Raw genomic sequence first — 19,058 nt, forward strand, 5'->3', positions numbered from 1 at the left:
CCTCTATAATAGGTGCATCTTAATGTATATTTAAAGTTTTTGATGGTATGGTTTTATTTACTATTTCTTTTTCTTTTGGTATTTAATTCAATGAAAACATGCATAAAATTTTAGACTGATTTGCTTAAAGAGGCGATTAGGTTCAATTCATTGTAATGCTTTGCCGTTCGCTGGTTTATGTAATTTCGAACATTATGTAAATATAAAGTATTACCAATGAATTAAAGATGATATAAAATATGTAATAATGGTATTTTTTATACTTTAAATGTTAAATAAGCACGCGTGGTGTGCAAATACTCAAGAATACCGCGCCTTTCTAATTGATTTAAATTTGTAACTTTAAAATGGTGTCCTTCGATATGTTTCAAAACTAAAAGTTAACTATCATAATTTTTTTTAATGAATTTTAAAAATTTCATAGCTAATTTTTCTTCCTCCTAGCCACTCGTCTGAGGCACGTGCCTCACTTGTCTCACCCTTCTCCCGGTTCTGCATGAAAAGTAAAAATTCAAAATTATAGGCTAAACTAGACAAGTTAATAATAAATAAAATACCCTCAGGTAGAAATGAAGTGATAGCAACTAAATATATTATCATAAAAATATGCATAAGAACCCGCTTCTAATAAATAATTTTAAATATTCCAAAAATGGCACACATGCATTCAGGGAGTAAAAGAATCGTCTTTACAGAAAAAAGCAGTTTCTTATTCTCTAGGGAAAATTATATACCCAGATCCATTTTTTTTTTTATGTGTGAAAACCTTATATCCTGTAATCGGTACTCTTCTGTTATCAGAAATGTATATACTTATGTACACGTATGTGCATATATATGTGTGCACACACATAAGTACATATGTAAGTACATGTATATATATATAGAGAGAGAGATGCATACATCAACATATACATGCATACAAACATACTTTTCTGGACCCGGTCGTGATAATAGAACATTGTCCTGTAATCTACAAATTGAAACATCAGTCTTTTGAACAGAGACTATATTTTCTACTCAAATTTTGCACTAAGAAATCTGTCTTCGAAAGAGTGAGTGAATATGTGAGGTAAAAATCCAGTTGTTCACCGAATTACGCAGGGTCATCCAAAAAGGTTTCAGACAAGCCTTAAAGATAGATCAAGAATACAGGAATATGTAACTGCAAACAACTCAGAGGTATTATTAAATTAAAATGCTATGTGCATTAAACTACAAGATATTTAACATTAATATCAATGTTTAATATTTAAAAAGAGTGTCCTTATTTGATATATTTTTTGTACATTCATAAAGCAGTCTCATTAATTTTCTTGTAGCTTTTATTCATTTAGAAAGGGTCCAATTTGTAGAGCTTCTTTATCTTGAAATACTTTTATTCGTAGACCTCAATACGTATACCGTAAGGTAATAATTAGTAGTGTACCATAAAGAGTAGGAAAAACTGAGCAGTGAAAGTCAGTAGCTAACTTCAAAAAAAAAAAAAAAAAAAAAAAAAAAAAAATGAGAGAGAGAAAGAGAGAAAGAAAATCTGGAGAACGTTTAGAAATTTAATTCTTTGTGATATAAAGTCAGAAGTTCCTCGTAATTCTGTTTTTAAGCCTTTCAGAAAACGCACATTAAATACTCTAAATATAAACATGTACCAAACTTAAATATTTTTGGAAGAAAATGCTATAGATTAAGTTTTTATCATATCTATCATATTAAATCCTCTAAGTGAATCTTATAAATTTAAACCTTTTTATAAATAACTTTGTAAGATATGTAGAGGGTATTGAAGAGACTCAACAAAATTAATTACATTTGCCCATAGCTAGGTTAAAATTAACGAGGAAAAGTACATAAACATATTCTTCGAATTAATTGGTCATTAATATAAATTAAAAAGGCAAAGTAAATTCTAGCTGAAATTCTAACAGAAAATTGGATATAATACAATATAACAAAAAATCGAAATAGCAGACTGAGAGAGACTGTTATATGATATTTTGACACAATAGTGTTAAAGCAATTTTGTTTTTACCTCTACTGAAATGCAGTGATGATAATCATAAAATTTCACCTAACTATATAAATACGAAGAAAGCATAAAAGAAAATTATTATTTTCCCATTAATATCACAGAGAATTTTTTTAAAAAAATTCCAAAGTGTAAGATTTGTCTTCACTTTATCTTTGTAATAAACATTACAAAGATATCTTTATCTTTGTAATGTTTGGTTTAAACAAACCCATCACAAATTAAATATACGCGAAATGCTGCTTCTCAGAAGAAAATATCAATTATTTTCAGAAACCTGCTATTGCACGGGACAGAAATACCTACCTGTAAAGCTGTTACCTATAATTTGCATTAATCATACTCAACTTACCCATATTCAAAAATTGCATTACTACTAGCTGAGCATAAAGCGAGGGTAACGACATCTGAACCGATACAGTTAGTACTAAATGCTTTTACTTACTTTTGCATTCGTCTTATCTATTGTTATTAGTTACTAGTTTGCATATTTCAGAAGCGAACAAGTGCTTTTGAAATAAAGAACATTTCTTCAAAATTCCACACAAATTTAACTCCTTGCACGTATAACTAGATACATTTTCAGGATCCTTCGTTAAAATTCGACTGCATTTCTAACATTACGCTGAAAAGATTTGTATTTTCAAAACCCGTTGCTTATTTTAGCATTTTCCTTACTATATAGTGATACTGAACAGTTATAAATACAACATTAGTGCTCATCATTGTTTGCTTAAAACTGAACATTAAAATATGGCTATTCTATATATTGTTCTAAATAAGAATAAGCAACAATTAATTTTATGCTTTTAAGTAAGCAGAGTTGCTTTATATATGAGACTAGATCCAGAACGAAAGTTATCTTCTGTTCTGAACAGTTTCTAAGTAATATATATCAGTACTGAGAACTAAGAGCTCCATTTTCCAAAAAAATATTGTAATATAGACTTCTTGAGATGGGATAATCTTTATATGTGTAGAAAGTTAATAATATCTACGGAAGGCTTCTCAAGACTGCGTAGAGCTGAATGTATTAAACCTACCTAAGCAACTGAGATCTGTGTTAATTAATCGCGGGGTCTGCTACTTGTATTAATATTATTATTATTTAGTTTATTGCAGTTTGGTATTACCAGTATGTTTTATTTTAATACTGCCCGCAACAAAATCATTTTCATTCTTCTTTTGGTTTTCTTCTGGTTTTTGTGTAACTTATTCCGATGCCTACATTTACTATAAAATTTTGAGATTTTTAATCTTGATTTCCACGAACACTATTAGTTCATTGCTTTTCGTTTCTGAAACAAACAAACTGTTATCATTAATCCTTGCATATTTTCATAAATAAATTTACATCCTTTCGTGTTCTTTGCTGTTACGCTAAAAATTTTCAGTTCCTGAACCGAATAATAAAATCCGACTATTAATAGTAATAATTAATAGCTATTAATAATATTCATATTAATCATATTTTATCTTATGAAGGGATAGCAGGCAAACAAATTTACTGAATGAGAGATATTGATTGGAAAAAATCAAGTGCTTTGAAAATACTCTGCGATAAGTAAATGTAATTAGTGAAATACACTGCGATTAGTAAATGTAATTAAAATTATCAGTTGAGTACTTTGAGTTATATAATTTAAATGTATTATAAATTGCATCAATCAAGTATATTATTTGAAAATAAAATAAAGTCATAAGGTTTAAAGAAATAACAGAATGACAGTATTCTATAATCTGGAAGTATTGCATAGAAAATTAATTAAAGATTTTACAGTTGGAATTGGCAATACTTGGCCAGACCACACGGTAAAAAAAAAAGTTCGCTCTTTACAGGCAAAAGTTTTGTAAAGTTACAGAAATCAAAAAGTTACAGAAGAATTTCCTGTAATGGTAACAGGTTGAAAGCAAACTGTAGCGGTAACAGCTGATTTGCTTGTAACATTACAGATAATGTTTCAGTAGCCGCGCGGAAGAATCACGTGACTGACTGGAAATTAGCCAATCAGGAGAAAAGTGTTTGAAAGCTAGTTGCAGAAAAAAACATGGCTGAATGCATGTTGGTTGTATAGCGCAGGTAAGTAAGAAAATGTTAACAGTTACTACTTGAAATATTTATTGTTCATTTTATGCAGATTATTCTCATGCACAATTGCACTGTTATATGTAGTGAGTAAGTATTTAAACGTTTAAGCTTTGCGATTAATTAATATCAGTGTTCGTAATGTCTAATGAGTTGAAAGAGTGCAAAATATTTATTCCAAATGCAGATCTAATAGTAGTATTTTGTCATTGTGCATCCGATAAATTACGCCTTAAATTGCCCGTATTATTATTTAAAACTAATTATTCCAAAATTTAATCACTGTTTGTGGTATATAATTGAAATGGTAATGTGGTTGTTGAAAACAAAACTAATCATTTTAGCGTTCTTTTCCAATCGTCTGACCAAAGAACGTTTGACATCTTTTTCCCGGCAGGCCTTGCGAGAAACGTTTATATAAACATTTAGAATTCTGAATGTAATGTATATATTTTTTTGCTTACTAGGTTTAGTTTATTCTTTTTCTAGGATTATCTAATTAGTTATACCTGGTTTATAATTCAGTCTAATATGTTTATGTACGAGTGTGTTATGAAGTAAAATTACAAAAACTTGAACAACGCGGTCGAGAATCTCGTTTATTCCTTTAGTGTAATAATATTTTTTTCAGTGGTATTAATTTCTTACAAAAATATTATAACTCCAAAATGAAGTAATTATATTGATTAAAAATATGCCGTATCATACTTTTCGTAATGTTTTGTTTTACTAACTAGATGCAACTTAATTATCCCATATATTTTAATATACCAATATCAACAGGGGAAAAATGGAAATGACCTAAAATATTTTTCTAACAATTCGTTAAACTAATTATAAAACAAAACTAAAATTTTGTGCATTATTTCCAAAAATATCATTTCATTAATATTTTATAAATGACAACATATATTATATTGTATATATAACTACCATTGCATACTTATAAGTTTTTAAACATTTAATGTAGAATTTACATGGATTTTATTTTGCCCAGTTTTAATACAGTTTTGAAGTATGATAGTCTTTTTACTAGGATAGCATGAATCTGCTAATACAAGTTTAATACATTTCTTGACAAATGTTTGTCTTATTTATGTAATATAATATATAAATCATAAGTTTTCTTAAAAATAAATTATTATTGTTTATTGGAATTTAAAACAATTCTGTATCTGTATGTTGTATTAAAAATAAAATAATAATGAATTTTTAATGAAGCATTGATTTTAGCATTAACAATGTAAATATATATATATATATATATACACACATGAATAAATGGAAATGCAAGCTACTTTTCCTTACAAAACCGCCCATGAATATATACTTCCCTTTAGGCTGATAGCCTTTGCATGCTTTGCCATATTCTATCAATCCAAATGATGCAAATATGCAGAAAATTTTACTTTCTTTGAAAGTTAATACCGGAAATAAAATTCAGTGCATTTGTAAACTACATTAGTTCTCTTATAGCTTGGCATTTAATTGCCCAATAATTTACTAGTCCAAACTAAGGCAGAATTCAGATATCGTTCAAATAAAAGAAAATTAATAAGGTCTGATTTTTAGACGTACAGTGTCTCAAAAAAGTGATGGGACACTTGTGCTTTACAAAAGGAAACTGCAATAAAATAAATTTAAAAAACATGTAGAATTTTTTGTGGGTGTGTTTCATACTTAAATTTAGTAACAATTATTACATAACATACATTTTCTCAAAATATTAAAATATTAATTTAATAAAAAATACAATTGTTTAGAACGGAGCAGAAAATGGCCCACTTAAGTGATGGGACACTTACTTTTCCATCAAATATTTATCCAAAAATTTTACTTTTTAAAAGGTTTTAATATTTTGTTGGATTTCCTTTTACTTTTAAAACATGATTTAATCTTCTTGGGATGGATTCGACTAATTTGTTTGTGATTTCTGGAGTGATTTTACCCCATTCTTCTTGAAGCGCCGATTTTAATTGTTGTTTTGAAGAAATGGTGTGTTTGTGAATTCTTGATTCCAATTCTTGCCAAATATTCTCTATGGAATTTAATTGTGGAGATTGTGGGGGTGTTTTTATTATTTCAGGACAGTTATACAGCAGCCAGAGTCTAACGTTCAAAGCACTGTGCTTGGGGTCATTGTCCTAGTAGAATTTAAAATCGTTATGAAGGTTCAATTTTCGTGCTGAAGATTTCAAATTTTGATTTAAAATGTCAATATACTTGTACTGATCCATTATACTGTCAATAAAAACAAGATTACCAACTCCAGCGGACAACATACACCCCCATACCATAACTCCTCCTCCACCATGTTTTACTGTTGGCACCAAGTTCTGTTTGCGAAATTCTTCCCTGGGTTTTCTCCACACCAAGATTCTACCGTCAGAACCAAATATATTAAATTTACTCTCATCAGCAAATATAACTTCATTCCAGTAATCAGAATTCTTATTTATGTTGGATTTTGCGAAAGCCAGTCTGAGTTTTCTATTCTTTTCACTTACGAAGAATTTTTTCCTGGCTGCTCTACCGTGATATCCAGTAGATCGAATTACTCTTCTAATAGTCTCAGAATTAACAATTACTCCATATAATGCTTGTAAATCAGCAGCAACTTTAGGAGCACTCATTCTTGGATTTTTTTTAAATATTTCGAACGATAATTCGCTTTATTCCATTGGATAGCTTTGATGGTCGGACAGGTCTTCTTTTATCCTGAATCATATGATTCTTTTTATATCGTTTAATGATATTGAAAACTGTTGAATGATTGAAGTTAACTGTTTCAGTAGTTTCTCTAATAGATTTTCCACTTTCAATGTGCAAATTAATAACTAATTTTCGAATTCCAGGCAAAGTTTCTTTTCGCTTAGCATTCATGGCTGCACAGAGCTAAACAACACAAAAATTCCAAAACAAACTGGAGAGAAATACTGCAGACGATTTTGTAAATTATTGGCAATTGCTTTTGAGTAAAAATAAATACCCCAAAAGATATTTTTATTGCTTACTTCAGACGATTTTTGTTGCATAGTACGTAGTGTCCCATCACTTAAGTGAGCCATTTTCTGCTCCGTTCTAAACAATTGTATTTTTATTAAATTAATATTTTAATATTTTGAGAAAATGTATGTTATGTAATAATTGTTACTAAATTTAAGTATGAAACACACCCACAAAAAATTTTACATGTTTTTTAAATTTATTTTATTGCAGTTTCCTTTTGTAAAGCACAAGTGTCCCATCACTTTTTTGAGACACTGTATATATGAAGATTTATTTTTTAAATATTATTTTAAGTCAACCAAATTAATTTCAAATTTAAGTAAGTATTCATGCCTTTCAGTAGCATTATTTTTGATATCTTAAATTAAATAACTGAATGCAATATTTCTTGTTAATAAAAGAAAAGCAATGTTATGAAAGACTAGCGAAGTGGATTTGCAAGTTCTAATTACGAAAGGTCCCATGCTTTAAGGGGTCATTTTTAAAAATACTTAATTAAAAAAAAATATTTAACGTAAAACTTCCAAACTTCACACATGTGGAATATTAATTCTATATATTTTATCTCATTCTTATTTTATTAATTAATTTCATAGCCTTTTGTGTGACACTAGTAGTAATTATTAATTAAATTTTATGCTGTTTCTGATCTATGTTTTGATTTTGTTATTAATTACGTTAGTTTACATAAGATTTAAAATTATGTAAGGTACAAAAACCTTCTGCATCTATTAATATATGCTGAAGTGAATGAAATTATGCCAGTGAAATTTTTTAAAATCAAAAACAAATTTCTGTGGAAAATTAAAGTTATAAATTCTAAATGCAAACAAAGGAGTGAATTTGAAAGTTATCAAATAAGCCAAAGTGTTGGTCATTTTTTCAGTTTTGCAGAAAAATTTTTATACTTTGCAGAATGGGAATATGATGTTTGGTTTTGTTAGTATTAATTATTACAACTGAATTATTGCAACTTACATTGCAACACGTAATTTAGCTTAAAATTTATTTGAACTTAATTTTCTAATTTATTTTGATTATGTATATTTCATGTGTCATAAGTCTTTGAAATGAACTTAATTCTATTTATTTACACAATTTTTTAAAGAAGAAAAAGTCACATTTGGTTTGCTTAGTTGCACACGAAGATACATACCTATATATATATAGAGAGAGAGGGAGAAAGAGGAGTTGTGTTTACTTGCAGACTTTTTTCTTCCTTTTTACTAATATTATAGTATGAAAATCAAGGGGGAAATTAAGCAATCAATTTAATTTTGAAGGATGTGATTACAATAAGATCATAACTAATCAAAAATATTCATGAATGAACTACTGGTAACTATCATAGTGTTATTATTTAAAAGAAACCTACATTCCAATAAGAACGTTTAGTAACATAACCATTTAAGTTATCTGATAAAAGTAATTTTCATTCCTACTTCCCTATACCTTGAATTTCACTCTTAGTATTGCCCACTGCTACTCCCTAGACCTCAAAGCATTTAATGCATCTGGAACTGCAATTTGTGTCTTCTTCTACAGCATGCAAGTTATCACCGTTTAGTTTGTATTGCCACGAGCAATGATCTTCAGAATTACCGTATTGCGTTGCATATTCCACCCCACCCAGCTTTAGAACCAGATTCTGAAAATTAAAAAAATATTTACATAATTTTCCCCTTTTAATGCATTCAGAAAATGAATATCTCAAGATTTTAAAATGGATTTATCAACATAATGATTGTTTTCGTCATACTAACAAAGGCAAACTTTTGCACACTTAAGGCCCCGTTGAATCTTTCTCTTCTAACTGTTGAATATTATGTCAGTCTAATACAAACAATGATCTATGATAGTGAAAGCAAATACCAACTGCCATTCACTGTGCAATTTTGCCATATCAGCTGAATGTTCACCCTAGCAAGCATCGAACCACAACCTTCTCTAATTATTTATGTATGATCTGAGGCCTAAGGATTTGCAAGAACAACAATGAGAATGACAGAAGTTCAAATTATAAAGAAGAAATGAGATAACTTATTAGATGTTGCAATTATGTGTATTCTTATTGAAATAGAGGTTTCTTTTAAATAAATAATATTGTGATAGTAGTAGTTTATCCATGATTACTTTTCATTTGTTATATTCCTACTGTGACTGTGTCCTTTGGAAATTAAATTATTCGTTTAATTTTTTCCCTCTTAATTTTCGGAAGATAAAATTAGTAAAAATAAGTGGGAATATGGCATCAAGAGCATTAGATATCCCCATTTTCTTGAAGCTGTTCACTATTATTGTTTCATCAATGATAGGCCATGCACCCAAAATCCACTAGCAAATCAGTTAGTAAGATGAAAATGACCACTATGCGGACAAAACATTTAGGGTAACTTGTTTTGTGACCGCCTTAAGGAAGACAAACATTACCTAAATCTTTAAAACATATTCAGAATCCTGTGCTAAAAGAAAGCTAGGGCGAAAATGTTGTCCGAGTCTCAGTGATTCCTTTGGACGAATATGTAATATTGTTTTAGAAATTTAAGGTAATAAATATAATATTTTTCGAATGCTAAAACAGTTCGAGAAATTTATTCAAGTTCTGAATTCTGAATATAAGTATACTATATATTATATTTAATAACTATGGTGGCTTCATTTATGAAAATATTTGCATATTGGCTGTTTTTGTACAATGAACCTTCTCTAAGCTAGCTATACGTGATTCCTGAAAATTTTTATTTTTAAATGATAGTGGGCATCCTAGAGAAGTTATGTTTACTAATTAGTTATTTTATGAGGAATGCTGGTTAAATTTAAAAAGTGATTGACTGAGGTAGCTTGTCGTAATGAGACGGTTCACTGTAATCCAATTTTTTAAAGAATTTAAGCTGTTCTTAATTAATTAAGATATCATAAAGAAATATGATTAAAAGTGTTATATAAGAACATGTTTAAAACATCTATTAAAATAATTTTTATAAGCTTTTTAAGAGCGTGATTATGATTTTAAAAGAAGTGTTTTTTTTCTTTATTTAGGAGACATGGTTTACAAAGAGGAGAAAAACCATTCATTTTTTCCAAGCAGTCGAAACGAATTTTTATGAAATGTTTATTAAATTATATTATGTTATTTTTTAATTAATTCTTTTTTTCAGGTTTTATGTAAAGTTTATGAATTAAGTAATAAATTATTTTTACTTCTGTATTTTAATTAGCATATCATTTGCTTCATAGTGTTTCACAATAAAATTATAAATTCAATAAACTTCTTAATTAACATGCTGTAATATAGAGAGAGCATAAAGTTTGTTTTCTGTTGTCACATGTTTATTTCACAATTTTGTATGCGAATCTCGAAATTTATAATAACTAGGAATACTTTTTAGTATCACTTTCGAAATGGTAAATATTAAGCTTAGATTTATTACATATTATGTTTGTAAAAAATTATAGGTAAAATTAAAATGCATTAAATTTTAAGCTAAACTGAAGTATTAATTTTAGAAATAAATTTCTTAAAGGCATAATTGTATTAAGAATTTTAAGGGAAACAAGGCTTTAAAAATTAAGGTCAGTTGGCAAAGTTTTATGCTTATTCAAAAAGCATGACATTAGGTTTTTAATGAAAGACTTCTATCTGTTAATTCAAAGGAAATTATTTGAAGGTAAGTAAAAAAGTTATGCATTATTTCAAACAATAGCAGACTGTTGACAAACACTGAGTGCAGATAAGAAGGGGACCTTACATCTTTTTGGAGGCTAGAGCAATTACAAAATTTCTCAGTAACATTACATTAATTTAGATCCTCATGACTATAATTGTTTCTAATTTGAAGTTCCAGATATGTCTTTTGGGACTTAAAATTCGAATTCTATCAAATGCACTTTGTAATTTTTTCTTTTCTGCAGCATTTGCAAGTCAGGTATATTAATAGTTTGGATAGCAGTTGCTTTCAGCGCCCTTTTTTATCGGTAATCCTAGCAAACTGTTTGCTACATAATCTTCATAATCAGATTCACTGTAGTAACTACTTGATATTCTAGTATTCTTAGCGTTGACAATATCCTCTTTATTGACTCTTTAACATATAATGTCTTTCATGTCAAAGTAGACCTAATGAAAACCATCCATAGAAAGAGAGATGCTGCACCAAGCGTTTTGAAATGTCTCACTTTAGAGGTCATTGCGGCTAAATATCCACCTACTAAGTGGCTGCACAATTTTACTGATGGTTCTCAGTTTGAATGTCATTTCAAGGTTCAATATCTCTATAACATGGTCGGGGATGGTGTGTTTTCGAATCTTCTTTCTTTTTACGCCCCTACAGGATACATTGGTACCTCCTTTGATGGTGAACTAGTAGCCATCTATATAGCCCTAAAGCAATTATTAGCTATTCATTACAAGTTTGCAAAGGCAGTTATTTTTTCTGATTCTCAAGCAGCCATTCGATCAATTAGCTCTGTTGAACACCCACTAACACTTGAAATTTTGCAATGTCAAGAACTCCTGAGAACTCTCACTTTAAAGGGGAAACAAATCGTTCTCCAGTGGGCGCCTGCCTATTGTGGTCTTTGGGGCAATGAACAAGAGAACTTGCTTACTACAACCTGGCCAGCTTACTACAACATCCTAATGCAGCCATTTCTTAATGGAGAATTAAACTTTTTAGAAAGTTTATTTACGTCTAATATCTTACGAGATCTTCAGACTCGTACAGCCTTATGATTGCCTTGCCGCCCATCTGCACCACATAGGTACTTCAAGCGATCCTATTTGCCCACTTTGTGATTCTGGAGAAGAAACGGACAGAGACCAACTGCTTCGATGGTGGGCTCTTCGTGGTCTTACAGAGGAGTAGAGACACTGGGAGTGAAGAGCGATTCTTAAGCAATGACTTCGGTCTTTTTGTTTTTAGTTCTGTTGCTTCAGAAAATTGATAGGGAACAGATCAATTTTTGAAATAAGGCTGCGAAATAGGAGCTATAATCAGTTATGCTGATTTTTCGTCAAAGATTTCGATTTCTTGTTGCACTTCACTGCTCGAAAATGCAGTTCACACATCTATAAAACAAGATATTTTAAAATTAGCTTATTGTCATTGTAATAATTACACATGTGTTAATATTTAATAACAGAAGTCAATGACTAAATACCAGTTAAAAAGCCAGTGATATAATTTCGATTAAATATGTAATTTCCTAAGTAATTTGTAATATCTAGAAACTCATCATGATCACAGTTTTATTTACATTTAAAAAAAATTTATAACACTGAAAAATTATAGGCCAAAACAAAGACTGAGTATCGAACATAATAAATTACCCTAAATACATTAATGCCAAGCTTATATACATCACTAAGAAGATGTCAAAATTAAACCTATTATCATTATCCTTGCCGCATAAATTCCCTCCTTTAAAATCAAAACATGAATTTAAATGCACTTTATCCATCATAATAATGATAGTTTTACCATTTTCTTCTAAATATTCAATAAAATAATAGTAATTATTGTCGTATTCTTTTTAACATATACTAAAAGAAAAAAACCCATCATTAAATTGTTCAGTAATAAGATTAACAGAGAAATTTGAACGAATTCTACTAATAGCACGAGGGTGAGGAATAAAATAGTAACTGTAATAATTTTACAGTGTAAAAATTTATATGCATGTTGTAAGATCAAGTTTAACAAACGACAAAAAAATAAGTAAGTCTGAAGTATATATATATATATCAATATTTCTCTAAGTTCATATTCAGGTTAATTACTTGCTCGGAAAGGAAGTTTAGTTCAGATTATTTTTCAGGTAGTACGATTTTCAATTTTGAAGCATATCATCCATAATTCGTATACAGTTTTCTCGGTTTCGAAAGTTATGAGACAGGCTTTCAACATTCTTTAGTGCTTACTTCTAGAAACATATTTATGTTACTAATTTTTAAAGAGATAAAATTACCAATATATGTTATAGAGATATTCTTAATATAAATGGATGCAATTAAATCCTCATTTACCACTACCGATTTCAGAATATCTGGAGGTGTCATTTAACATTGTAGAATTTTCAATATGCACAGTCGTCCAAAATTTTTCAAATATTTGATGTTCTAAGCATATACTGAAGTTTTCAAATGATGGTTCACCATCATACTTTTATTTGCTTTTAAACTTTCTTCTAATGGTTTCTCCATGTATTTTTTTTTTCAGGTGACTCTTTGTAAGATTATTTTAATTTTATTAACAGTTTTAATTTTGAGTTAAACTTATTTCCTATCAAATCTTTAACTTACTACTTCCGGTTAGAACGTAGTTTTAGAATCACGTCTGAATACTTAATGAGGAGGAGCGGTATTTAAACCGCGAAGTTCTACTTGCTGAGTTAGAGAGAATCAGAGTTTCTGATTTGCACGCGTCTGCCTTTTGGCTACTCTTTCTCAAAGCTGTTATTACGCTCGGCCGTACTCAGGCCCTTGATAGCTTCGTAGTCAAATAGAGTTAAGGGGCCAACTCGATTAGAATCTTGATAGCTTCGGCTATATCTCTTTTTTTAGTTTAAAATTAGTTTTAGTTTATTTCTTAGTCTCTTAAGTTCACGCCCAAGTGTCGGCTTTTATTGTACACTCCAAGACTGAGTTCTGTTAAATCTTATATGAATAATAAAGGGTTAGTTACCCTTCCATCTTGTTGTTTCTTGTCACACGAACTTAAGCGATTATTCGCTTAGCAGTTCTTAAGATTCTTCACTTTCTACAGTAACTGAGAAATACACAAGTGAAAATCCCACATCTTGATGCAGAATCCGATGACATGTAGGATGGGCCATCAGGAAACTGACAGGGAACAGATCCCCTTTTCAAACACGGCTGAGACATAGGAGCTTTAATCAGTAGTGCTAATTTTTCTTCAAACATTTTGATTTCAATTCATCTGCTCGAAAACGAGTTTCTCACATCTATATATATCTATACATTTTATTTACATTTTAAAGAAATTTATAAAATTGGGAAATTATTGTGTATAATAAACACTGAGTATCGAAAGTAATCAATAAATTACCTTAAAGACACTGATGCCAAACTTGTATACATCAATACGAAAAGTTCAAAATTAAAGCAATTATCATTATTTGGTAGTTTCTTGTCTTTTGACATATAAATTAGGAGATTTTGGAATAATTGAAAAATCTGCCTACACAATATACTAAAACTAAATCTAGAATTTTTCTGATGTAACACTTTATTTCATTCATATTTATCTTTCTCCAAATAAGAACTATATGAAAGTTAATATTACAGTTTTCGCGATTAAAATGTTTGGCTTTGAAGAAAAATATTTGTTTAAAGTGATTAAAACCGGCGAGACTGAAAGTTATGAACTATAAACTTCTCATCAACAGACCAAAATCTAATAACAAAAACATAAACATCACAAATGCATCAATAAAAATAATTAAAAAAACTGATAAAGACTTTAAAAAACATAAAAAATACAGCAAAATCGAACTTATTTTTAATTATAAGATTGCGAGAACAATTAATATAAATATTGAAAAGAATCGCTGCAGGTTCGTCGCTCACCGAATACTATGGAGTTCTGAGCTTGCTGGAAGCAGCCCGTGAGACGACTACCTGTGACTCCAAAACTTCCTCTCACTTCAATGTCTTGGCTTTTTTCTGTTAGGAGGTGGTGGCTCTGGTCAGTAGGCGAGGTAAAGAACCCAGGGACGCCACATAGCATAAGCTACTCAAGGGGGCTCGAGTCAACATCGTTCTCCTCAAAGGGATGATCCAGCCCTTCACTTTGGCACAGGTCAGCTTTTCTCTCTGGCCTTCTAGTTGCGTTGCACATGTGCAACGCAACCAGTTATTCTCTTGTAGACAGACCATTGCCCCTTCTCCTGAGCTGTAGTCAATGGTGGTGAGGGATCGTAAACGAATTTCGCTTCTTCAAAACCATCTAGTTCATTGTCAATGGTTAGTCAATTACTCATTTGGTCACATTAGATTCTGAACAAAAACGCCCTAACACAATCTAAGCTGGAACTTATTTTGTAATCTGAAAGCGAACTGATGCAAAGCCACATTTTTTTTTTTTTTCTTAAAAACTCAACTTCGTTAAAATTCATGACTGAGCCTGTTGAAATAAAAACTAGAAACAGAAAACCTTGCTTAATAGTTGACAGATATCAGAATTGTCTACACATAGAACACCGCGTCAGTCGGGTATGTATGGAAGAATTAAAAATATGAATGCGAAGAGAATGTAAAGGATAGTTTGCGATATGGAATCATAAGGCCAGCAAACCATTTCTCCGTACCCATTATTGCAGGTATTAAAGTAAAAAAGACGATAGATATGTGTAAAAAGTTTAGAGAAATACATGAAATTTTTCGCAAAGACTTTTCTAAGACTCTTTATTTAATGGATACGAATTAGTGGTTGAAGTTCCAAAAAATGAAAATGCAAAGACGTCATTGCGCGAAGAAATAAGAAAAGTATTAGGATATCTTCAGGAAAAAGCGTTAAGTAAGAACATTTTCTTTCCTCTTAATGTCAATTGTTTGTCGAATAATGAAAGTTTCATGAGATTAGATATAGAGAACGATTGTGCCAAAAAGAAGTCTAGCATTTGCTGGATAGAATGTTAAAAGCCTTTTGACAACATGAGAAATATATATTTTTTTTTTCCGGCAGAGCATTTAAGAGTTGTTTTGTTCCCAAAGTTTCTGCAATAATCTCTTATTCACAATGATTGTGGAACACCGCAAAATAAATATTTATCCGGCAATATTTTTTTTTATCGGATAAAAGAGAATCTACACGTATTATGCTTCGTTTTAAAATTTAAAAAATGGTTCGAAGAATGGTCTTCGAAAACTGTAAACTTAGACTTCGAAGTACCGACAATTAATGATTTAGGAATAGTATTTTCACGGGAAATAATGTCAAGTTGCATATTTCATTATAATCTGTGCCTATGATGAAAAATCCAAATAGAACTAGCGATGGATCACAAAAATACTGAAGAAATCAGAAAACAATACGTAAAATATGTTCAGCGGTGACATAAAATCTCCTTACAAACATGGATGATACATTGAAGCACCCGCTAACACAGTGTCATCGAGGTTGTCGTCTACTAGGGAAGTGGTTGGATAATCCTGTTATTCCTGACAACGTTATGGAATGTTCATGGACAGCGACGCAAAATAATCCACTAGAAATTCAATGCAAAATAAAAAAGGAGTGTTGAAAAAAATAATTAAACATCTTCCTTTTAAGTCAGTTTAAAATTTTTAAGTTCTTTAAGGAGCAAGAAGAATATGTATAGTTTTGTTTAGAACTAGAAAAAAACCGTTGGAAAAAGGAAAATGAAATATATATTAAATTAGATTAAAGAACCTACAACATTATGAAGAAACATGACTTAAAAATGGTTTAATACTTTGAGCTATGTAACGAAAATGGATTGGTGAAATCAATGCTGAACAACATTGTATTTTATGAGGATAATTTTAGTCGATTGGTTGATTCACCGGACAAAAGGCTAAGACGAAAAGTCTACAATTTTTAAACAGCCAGTGTCATTTAATATAATGCCCTCGTCCAAAACGTCTCAAAATCCCAAACTTGGTGTAAAATATGTGAGAGAAAGTTGCAATGTTAAATATAATTAAAATCTACATTCAGGATATTCTAATTTTTGACAGTTAATGGCATAATTACTTATAGCTATAATAATTAATAATTTTAATTACATTTATAATTATTTTATGGGTCATTAAATCATACCATTATATGCATAATAATTTGAGAAAAGCCCGGGCGGAATGGAGCACAAAATTTAAAATTCAAAATGTGTCAGAAATTAGGACAAGTAAAAAAAGCCATTGCAATACAATTAGAAAAGCAAAATATTACCAAAATACATTTATAATTTAATTTTGAAAATGTCGTGTTATTTGCCCTGATTGTCGTCATATTGGAGATATAATAAACGCAATTTAGTATTTCCCATCTGTTTTAGGTTATACAGAAGATTTTCTATTTTCTACTTTACGTAGTTTTCTGTGATATCAATTTTGCTATATTAAAAAAATTTGAAGTTTTCAAATATATCATCTTACCTATGATAATTATTTGTTCAACATTATTCATACCTTCAATTCCAATTCACTATCTGTTTTTCTAATAATATGATGTCTTAGCAGCTGAAACGAATCCAAAAAGGGGGAAATGCATTTAGAGTCTTATGTGATAATTTGTATAAAATTTTATCATGGAGCTTGTCCCATCTTACCTAATTAGCTGTTATGCAACAGGTTTACTGAAATCATGAAACGTGATAAAAAAGGAATAACCTTACTGAATTACAACTGAATAAAGCTACTTTAATTATCTATGTTAATAATTTTTTCACAGTTAAAAATACTGATCTAACACTTAAGCTACAAATATTATAACAGATTGATCAAAAGGTAAATAAGAACAGTTTTAGACATAAGTGGCTTAAAAACTGAGTCAAAATGAATATTACACAGGTAAACAAGCAAGCAATAATAATTCAAATGGTATCAACATTTCGAAATGAATGAAGACGTCCCGTTTATACCCCTCTATTCTAACCCTCTCCGACTTCCCTTTTTATATGTTCACTTCCTCCATTGTCTCGGTTCGCCGATGATACTAAAAATTTCAGTGGTAATTATTATGAATGAAGGACAATAAATTCAAAACAAGAGCATTCCCTAATGGGTGGACTTCTGTCACTTAATTTGATCGGAAAAAAAATAGTATACTAAATATATATGGAAAATATAACTAAATCTTTACAACTGTTTCGTAAAAATTTGTGAATCTTTATAGAATGTTCTAATAAAGATCTTTGAACTGTGTCCTTCCGTAAAAAATCCCAATGTGTACTTATTTAATAAAATAAACACCTGAATTTTAATTATATGATATTAAATACAATGAAAAATTATTCCGGAAGTAAAAGCAGTTTTCAGTTACTATCTAAGTATTCGGAGTTAATGAATATTATTTTTATAAATAAATAAGTGAAGATAGAAATTTTTTTATTGAATATTTACTGAAGCTGCAATCATAAGAAAACTTAATAAATGCATCGTTAAGAATTACGTGTGTTGAATCGAATTTGAAATTACAGGAATCATGAACAATTTTAATTCAAGTAGAAAAAGTTAAGTCTTAGATATGTCTTGTTAAATATATGAAATTTACAGCGCATGTCCATAGATCAGAGCCCTGCTCATAATACATTTGAAGGCAAATAAAATTTAAAGGAATAAAATTTTCGTAACAAAATACAATTATGCATAACATTAAAATTCTTAGTGATAGACTTAAATCACTTTTATAAAAAATATGTTTATTCAAAATATGTAGTCCAAAATTTAATTTCCCAAAGAGCTTCGCAAGTAAAAAAAGGTCTCGAAAATGTCAATAATTACCGGAGTATACTCAAAACTTGCCAAACCTCCTCCATTCTCACACACTGTTATACCGTAACAACACTCATCACCCGCAAAGCAAACATTTCAACTTCTTTTCAACTTGTAACTAGGAAACCCAGACAGAAGAAGCCATTCCCCCTTCTAACAGGCACCTAATTATCATATAAATAATCTGTCTGCTTTAAAGTTTCATTGTCGTCGACGCAGCGCGGTCTATACATTATGAGGGCACGTGCTAAAACTTCGTCAAGAAATCACTCAACTTGAAGCATAATACCCTAATTTAAAGTCTTTCGAATCTATTAAGCCCCAGGCAGACCGGACCACCCAAAGAGTTCATTCCTATCGTTTATTTAAAAAGCGCATTTAATTCCGTGGAAAAGTAATTGTAAGTGGCACATGTTGGAATTGTTTATGTATATATTTATTGCTGTTTACGTTGTTGCTGA

At 29.9% G+C, this 19,058-nt stretch overlaps 2 long non-coding RNA genes across 2 annotated transcripts; one reads left to right on the top strand and one right to left on the bottom strand.

The window, feature by feature from the left end:
- The first annotated feature begins 3,911 nt into the window (after window positions 1-3,911).
- Window positions 3,912-10,329, top strand: LOC146993438 (uncharacterized). The gene is made up of 2 exons (XR_015038675.1): window positions 3,912-4,106; window positions 10,161-10,329. It is a non-coding gene; the product is annotated as an uncharacterized LOC146993438 (long non-coding RNA).
- A 54-nt stretch (window positions 10,330-10,383) lies between these two features.
- On the bottom strand, window positions 10,384-18,741 carry LOC146993439 (uncharacterized). The gene is made up of 3 exons (XR_015038674.1): window positions 18,607-18,741; window positions 17,260-17,343; window positions 10,384-12,189 (listed from the first exon to the last, which is right to left on the bottom strand). It is a non-coding gene; the product is annotated as an uncharacterized LOC146993439 (long non-coding RNA).
- Window positions 18,742-19,058: the final 317 nt, after the last annotated feature.

Source organism: Stegodyphus dumicola, chromosome X1 (assembly GCF_044657685.1).
Source record: "Stegodyphus dumicola isolate Sdum_Otavi_A_Nest chromosome X1, ASM4465768v1".
In the NCBI taxonomy this organism is placed as follows: Eukaryota; Metazoa; Arthropoda; class Arachnida; order Araneae; family Eresidae; genus Stegodyphus; species Stegodyphus dumicola.